The sequence below is a fragment of the Nannospalax galili genome, unplaced genomic scaffold, assembly GCF_000622305.1.
Source record: "Nannospalax galili isolate Female #2095 unplaced genomic scaffold, S.galili_v1.0 scaffold386, whole genome shotgun sequence".
Lineage (NCBI taxonomy): Eukaryota > Metazoa > Chordata > Mammalia > Rodentia > Spalacidae > Nannospalax > Nannospalax galili.
Genome location: NW_008356676.1, coordinates 1,133,852 through 1,141,473, shown reverse-complemented (window position 1 = coordinate 1,141,473; position 7,622 = coordinate 1,133,852).

Genomic DNA, 7,622 nt, shown 5'->3' with positions numbered 1-7,622 from the left:
TCCTTTTGTAGTTTGATCAAAAAAAAAAAACATTTTCTGGGCCTGGGAATGTGGCTCAGTGACATTGTCTAGAATGTATGAGGTCCTGGGTTCCATCTTCAGCTCTGCAGGGGAAGATAAAAGTATTTTCAGCTATAGTTATAAAACTACTCTATATTGTTTAAAAAAATTAAGTTTTACCCATCATATTTAAATCTTACACATTTGGAATTGATTTAGCATATCCTATGAGTATGGATATTTCACATTTTTCATAGCCATTCTTTTCCTACCATCTCTGTCATGAACAAGATATGCATATATCTGTCTGCCTCTGCTCTCTGTCACACTGATTACTTATCTATGCCACCTCTTGGCAACATAATTACCCACAGCATTTAAAAAATTATGCAGCTGTGTAAGGATTGCAGGATGATGTCATCAGATACATATAAACTAACATGGTTACTGCACAAAGAATGAGCCATGTTCAATTCATCATCTGGCATAACTGCCTGTCTTCTCCTTTAGCCAAAGCAGGTATAATTTATACATTTAGCAATTTTTAAAATTTTACTTATAATATTTAACACTATGTGGGTTGGTTTGAATGAGAATACCCAGAGGCTCAAGTATTTGGACATTTTTGTACTCAGTTGGTGGCACTATTTTGGAAGGTTTTAGGAGGTGTGAGCTTGCTGGAGGAAGCATGTCATTGGGGGCAGACTTTCACAGTTTTAAACCTTGTCAGATTTTCCAGTCACGTCCTGCTTCCTGTGGCTGCTTGAAGATGTGATTGCTTGGCTCTCTGCTCTGCCATGCCTCCCCCACCATTATGGACTCTCTCTGGAACCATATGCCAAATAAACTCTTCCTTCTACAAGTTGTCTTGGCCATGGTGTTTTATCACAGCCACAGAAAAGTAACTATACAGAAGTTGGTATCAGGGAGTGAGCTGCAGGCTGGGAGGAACCTGATCATGTGGGGTTTTGGGGGAATGTGGAAGAATTTGGAAGTTTGGACTAGAAAAGTGGTTGAATATTGTAAGCAGAGCTTAACGGGCCATTATAGTAGAAGCCTGGGAGAAGCTAGTGAACAATGTAGTTCCAGAAAGAAATAAGGACTTAAGCAGCAATTGGAATATTCTGGCAAAAAGTCTGGCTGCTTTCTTCCCCTAGCCTAAGAGCTAGCCTGAGGATAAGTTGAAAAGTAATGGAATTTTTTTCCTCTTTGGCAGAGGAAATTTCAAGCCAGCCTAACATAGAAATGGTGGTGTGGCTATTAATGCTGAATATTATGCAGATGTACAGTGAAAAAGAGCAAGTGGGGCAGAAAGAAATGCAGAATGCATAGTTTTGATTGAAAAATAGCACCAGGAATCTCAATGTTGGAGCCAAGGCTTGTGCTGAAGGAGAGACTCTCTTGGATAAAGATATTAGAGGCATTAAGAAGAGGCCTACAGATTTGCACTTAAACAATGGACAGAGTACCTTCAGGGCAAGACCACACCCAGCTAAGCCTCCAATTTGTGAAAGAAAGATGCAATATGGGTTTTCTGCCCCTAGAAAATGGCAGCATTGAAAAGCTGCTAATGTGGATGAAACAGGCAAGGTCCATCCCAATCTGGCAGCTAAACTTGGCAGTGTCATTCACATGGTGCTGACGTCAGAGGCATGAAAAATGCAAGAATGAAGGTCATTTATTTTCCTCCAGTTTCAGAGAGCTGCTGAGGTCAGGCAGCATACAACATTAGCAAATTCCCACTAAAATCCTCTTGAAAATTGGATTGGAATTTCTTTTGAAGATTTCATTTATCTTTATTTTATGTGTATGAATGCTTTGCCTGCATGCATGTACATGCACCATGTGTGTTTGCTGTGCCTATGGAGGCCAGAAGATGACGTCCCGATCCCCTGGAACCACAGTAATAGATGACTTTCAGCCACCATGTGGGTGGTGGGAATTGATTCTGAGTGCTCTGCAAGAGTAGCTAGTGGTCTTCAGACCCTAAAATTTTTTTTAATTAAAAAGGAATTGATTCTGAGTGCTCTGCAAGAGTAGCTAGTGGTCTTCAGACCCTAGAATTTTTTTTAATTAAAAAGTGTGTGTGTGTGTGCGTGTGTGTGTGCGTGTGTGTGTGTGTGTGTGTGTGTGTGAGACGTGTGTGGGTCAGAAGCCAGAAGAGGACATTAGATCCCTGGATATGGAGGTGGTTGTGAACTACTTGATGTGGGTGCTGGGAACTGAACTCAGGTCCACTGAAAGAGCAACAAGCACTCTTAACCACTGAGCAATCTCTCCGGCCTTGATTGAAATTTCTTTTAAAATGTCTATGAATTTGGTGAAACCTAGCATCCAGTCAGTTGAAGGTGTTAAGAACAAAAACTGAAGTTTTCCAGAGAATGAGGAACTCTGCCTCAGCACAGAAACATACAAATCCCACTGGAGTATTAAGATTGACCTACAGACTTCAGATCCCAAGCACAACTCCTGAGATTCCAAGAGCCCTGGAGATTTTGGACTCAGCTGCCAGTTTCCACCATCATAGAAACCAAATTTTCAGCATTATTCATGTTTGTTCTCTCCCTCTGGTCCTTCTTGACTGATAACCTGGAAGATCAGTAGCTTCAGTAACACTTCATCTCATCTGCGCTATCTGCCATCTCCGACCACGGACTGTTGAAGAAGCCACCTTGTTTCTGCTACACTGGAACCAGATGCTGATGTCTCAGCATCTCTGCACTAGAATCACATCTGGCCAATAGAACTTAAACCTTATCCAGACCCTCAGCACCCAGGATGCTTAGCAAACTCATTGCAGAGCAGACAGGGATGAGGGTGGTACACATGTCATGCACACCATTCTGCCACGGCCAATTGTACAGGTGGCACACTCTGTCTATGTATACTCTTACAACATGAAAAAGGACATTCTTGGTTTGGTGAGATAAAGGCTTGAGTTTCCTTAAATTATAGTCATAAAAGAAATGACTTCAGTCCAATTTGTCTATAAACCAATCAAGATATTATAGCAACACTGGGAGTTCTGAACAATTATATGGTAACAGTGATCACCTTTTCTTGTTGATGAGCCTAAGAGCAATAGCACTTGGTAGGGGTTTTTAAGAGGTTATGATGAATGAGTACCCCAATGTGAACATAAAGTTTCAGAGCACCTACCCTGGGACAATTATTATGTTTCTATTTAATCTTGGTAAAGTGGAGTATCATTCTATTTTATACACATGCACATGCATGTATGCTTGTGTGGGCACTTACACATACATTTCCCAGAGTTTCCATGGGTCTAGAATTATTTGAACATTATGCTCACTTAATGTCCTGTCAGGAGGATAAAAGCACAGAATACACAGAATTCATAGACAGACCTACTAACCTGGGCATGAAGTCTCATTTTTGTTAACATAAAGGAAAGTCATCCCTCATAAAATGAAGATGCAAAACAAGCCAGACAGAAGATAAATACCACATGTTGTCTCTGAAATATTATGGTGATTATTTTCAAATTCCAGGGATTATTTCAAGATGTTTATTATAAAGTAATAAGAAAATCAATAAATTCTTTAAATTTAAAAAGTAAAGCATGCAGTAAGATGAACCAGCTGTGTGAACTTGGACAAACTGCTTGTCGTCTCTAATTCTTTTTCCTCTGACAAAATGAGGATAACCTAAATCACAGAGTTAATTATATTCAAGCTTCTTGAATTTTCCTCAGTAGGAAGTGGATTGAATTCAATTAAATTATGCTGGGGTTAGTTCCTGAATATGGGGGATTGTGGACTCACTCTAACTGCCATGCATAAGGCTCTGTAGATACTGAGTTGGAAGGCAAGGCTTCTTGTCTTTTACAGAAGTACGTGCTGTACACCGCCCCCAGGCCCCCTTTTCTGGATGGATTCTTTTCATGTGTGGCTCAGCCGCTGTTAGAGGTCTCACACAACAGCTGCATATTCAGCAAAGCCACTCAGCATAGAGACCCAGCCAGCAAAGCCTACTGTCCAACAAGGCCCACTGCAAAGCTGGCACCCCACCCACCCCTCTCAGGGCCAGCTCATATCTGGAGCACCCACTCTGAATGAGAATCCAGTCTATTGTTAAGCATCTCCAAGACAAAAAGTCTTAGTGACTATATATAAACACACAAAGAAAAGAAAAGAAAATATATATGAAGATGGTTTGCACGAAGAAAACCATCAAGACTTTAGAATTTAGTCAGTTCCTTGGCTATAAAGTCTGATTCTGAATTGAGCACTTTCTCCAACACTGAGAGGCAGAAAGTCTTCTATCCCACATACGCTAAATGCAAAATCTGCCATCAACAAATAATGAGAAAGAAAAAGATTTAAAACAAACAAACAAACAAAAAACACAAGGCAAAAACTACATACCACCCTTTGCCAATGCTTGCTTTTGAAATTCAGAATTGCAAGCTGAGCTGCATGGTTCTACACACCTTTTTTGACTAATGGCTTTTCAGGCGGGAAATGGCTTAATCAGGCACTTATTTGTGCTTCTGGGGATGGCTGAGTTTTCTAAAAGGCCTCTGTCCTCCCAAGCCTACACACTTTGTATTGAAGAAAACCTTATGACAAGCAGAACATTTAAGTCATTAAGTCACACTCCCAGGCTTTCATACTAACCTACAGTCCTCTGAGCAGGCCTCCCTGTGGTTACTAAATTTTTCCTCTTGCTGAGATTTCCCAGCATGCTCTAGGATTATCAAGCAAAGCCAAATATTAAGAGGAAAATCTTGAAAATCCTTCAGTGCCTGGGGTGGAATCAAATCAGAGGAGCCCTCCACTCTGGCACCAGCCAGCTGAGCTGCAAACACTGACCCAGCCCACGTGGAGAAAATTCATCATGAGCAGAAGCCCAGAATGCTGCTCCAATACACTACAGACCCACAAATGGGAGAAGTGGAGTCTATAAAACAGTGGGAGCATTTGCAGAAACAACAGTTAATATTTATTTCGGGCACTCATCTGTACACAGGGATGTTGAGATGTTTCTCCCTCAGTGTTTCTTTCTGCCCTCAAGCCTTGTTGGATGGAGTCTGAATTCCTTAAATCATAGAAGCTTTGCACCATGTCTCAATATGCAACTCAGCATAGCTTTTGTCCAAGTGAGTGCTGGGCTCAGAAAACAGTGGATGTTAAAATGAAATGAGGCTAAGCCAGAGACAGAAGCACAGACACCTGTATTCCTGGTCAAATGAATTTTATTATGCCACATTTTAGTGTCTTTTTTTATGGATTCTACTTGGATGATCAGATTGTGAAAATTACAAAATAAAAAATTAAGTGACTGTGTAATGTCTGACTTGTCAGTTTTTCCACCTGGCATTTTGTTCTTTTGCAGCATTATTCATTCTCTGAAGGAGGGGATGCGTGAAATGTGGAAAGCCACCTGTCCTGATCAGTGAAGGGGAAGCATGGAGTGGGCTGAGAGGCAAAGACCTGCTTTTCCAAACATGCCTGTGCTGCTTTCTACACATCCTGTGTCCTTAAGCAAAGTTCTCTGTCTCCCTGGGCCTTGCGTATATGTAAGCTGTCATAAAAAAACACCTTCTCATAAAGAAAATAGAATTTGGGGTTGCAGAGATAACTTAGCTGGTAACGTGCTTATTGCTCAAGCAAGTTCCATGGTGGCCTGTGTTATTATTTCAGTACTGGGGTGGCATAGACGGGTGAATCCCTGGGCCTCATTGGCCCCCAGTCTAGCTGAATTAGTGAGCTCCAGACCAGGAAAAAGAAAGAGGGATGGCTCCTGGGAAAGGACACCTGAAGTTGTCCTCTGGCCTCCATAGGCACAACGCCCCCCACACACATGCATGTGCATCCCCCAACCCACCCACACAAAATAAATAAAATAAATGAGAAAAATCTCAGGGATGGCTGGTTGTGAGAAAAGTTTCTGTGTGAAGTGACACATCTGTCAAAGACCCTGGTCTGAATAATACCCATAACCAGAGTCTGTCTGTCAAGGGAAACTGTGCATGGGAGTCACACAAATGCGATGTTTGCACCTTTATGTGTAACAAAAGTGCTTTGCTGGCACTCCCCACAACATCACACAGACTAGTTTAAAAAATGCATGTTCAAGCAACATTTAATCAAATTAACCATTTTGCTGCTTCATCAAGGTCACTCTTAAATTAAATTCCTTTTGCCTTTGCTTTCTGCCACTACAGAAAGATCAAAACTAAGACGTCTACTGGTACAACTTGTGGTACTGCCTTGGTTTGGTGGTCTCTCCTAAGGTGTCAGCAGTTTAAGCTGTCACAGCATTATGTTGTCATTGCAAGTGTCAGGGCAGTAGAAAGACTGAACTGAGAATGCATTTGGCCAAGACCCCCAGAAAGGTCCCAGGGGCCCCAGAGGATACATAGATAATATTTTGAAAACCGCTGTGTTAGTATCTTAATGTAAAGATATGGATGACATTTGATTCCAAAACAGAAGATATAAAAACAAGGAGAGAACAAAAAATTCATCACAGAACCTAACAGACATCTGGTACTACAGCATAATGACCTTGTATTTTTCATTTAGTATTATCATCTTTATTTAAATTAGAATATACTAGCTAGCAAAAGTATATTTCTATGTGTATTAGCTTCCACTGGCTGCTATAACAACTATTTTTGTGGCTGAGAGCAGAATTTATTCTGCCCTACTTCTAAAGAACTTCTAAGGCCCCAAAATCAGCAGAGCTTGACCCTAAAGGATCTAGGACCGAATTCTCCCTTCGTTCTTCCTAGTTTCTGATGGCTGATGGCTCGCAGCAATCCTTAGTGTTGCTTGGCTTTCAGCTGTATCACTCCAATCTCTGCCTCCATCTACATTAACTCTCTCTCTCTCTCTCTCTCTCTCTCTCTCTCTTCAAATGACACCAGTCATTGAATTGCATACATACCACATTCAGTAGTCTACAAAGTCCTCATTTCCAAATAAGGTTATATTCATAGATCCCTATGTTATGACTTGAACATACTTTTCTCTTTTTGACACAAAAAATAAGGGACATGAATGCTGCCATTATAATTATATAATGTAGTAGGTTTAATTGTGTTTCTTGAACCCACTATGCTATATAAAAATAATGAATTAACATTAAGTGATGATCCTCAATTTCTTTTGATCTTTTGAATGTTGGAAGTACTAAGCAATACATTTTTTAACAACTTAGTTGAAGTATAATTGATATTTAATAAATCTCACAGATTTACAGTGTATAATGTAGAAGGTTGTGACTTATGTGTACATTCATAAAATCATCACCGCTGCTGCCACTCTGTACCCCTACGCTACCACCACTCTGCTTCCCCTCACCATGATTTAGCTGCATTTTAACTTTTTATATAATAGAATCATACAGTATGAACTTTTTTCCACTGAAATTGTTCCCTTAGTATAATTATTTCATAATCCATCAAACCCTCATTTAAATACCAATAATTCCTTTGAATTACCTCATAATATTCAATTATATTGATATATCACAATTTATCCATTGTGATATACTGGTGGTGAAAATTTGAGTTGCTTCAATAATTGGCTATTACAAATAAAACTGAGCAATAACTAGTAAATCCTTCAAGTGGTAGGAATTTACTTCTATAT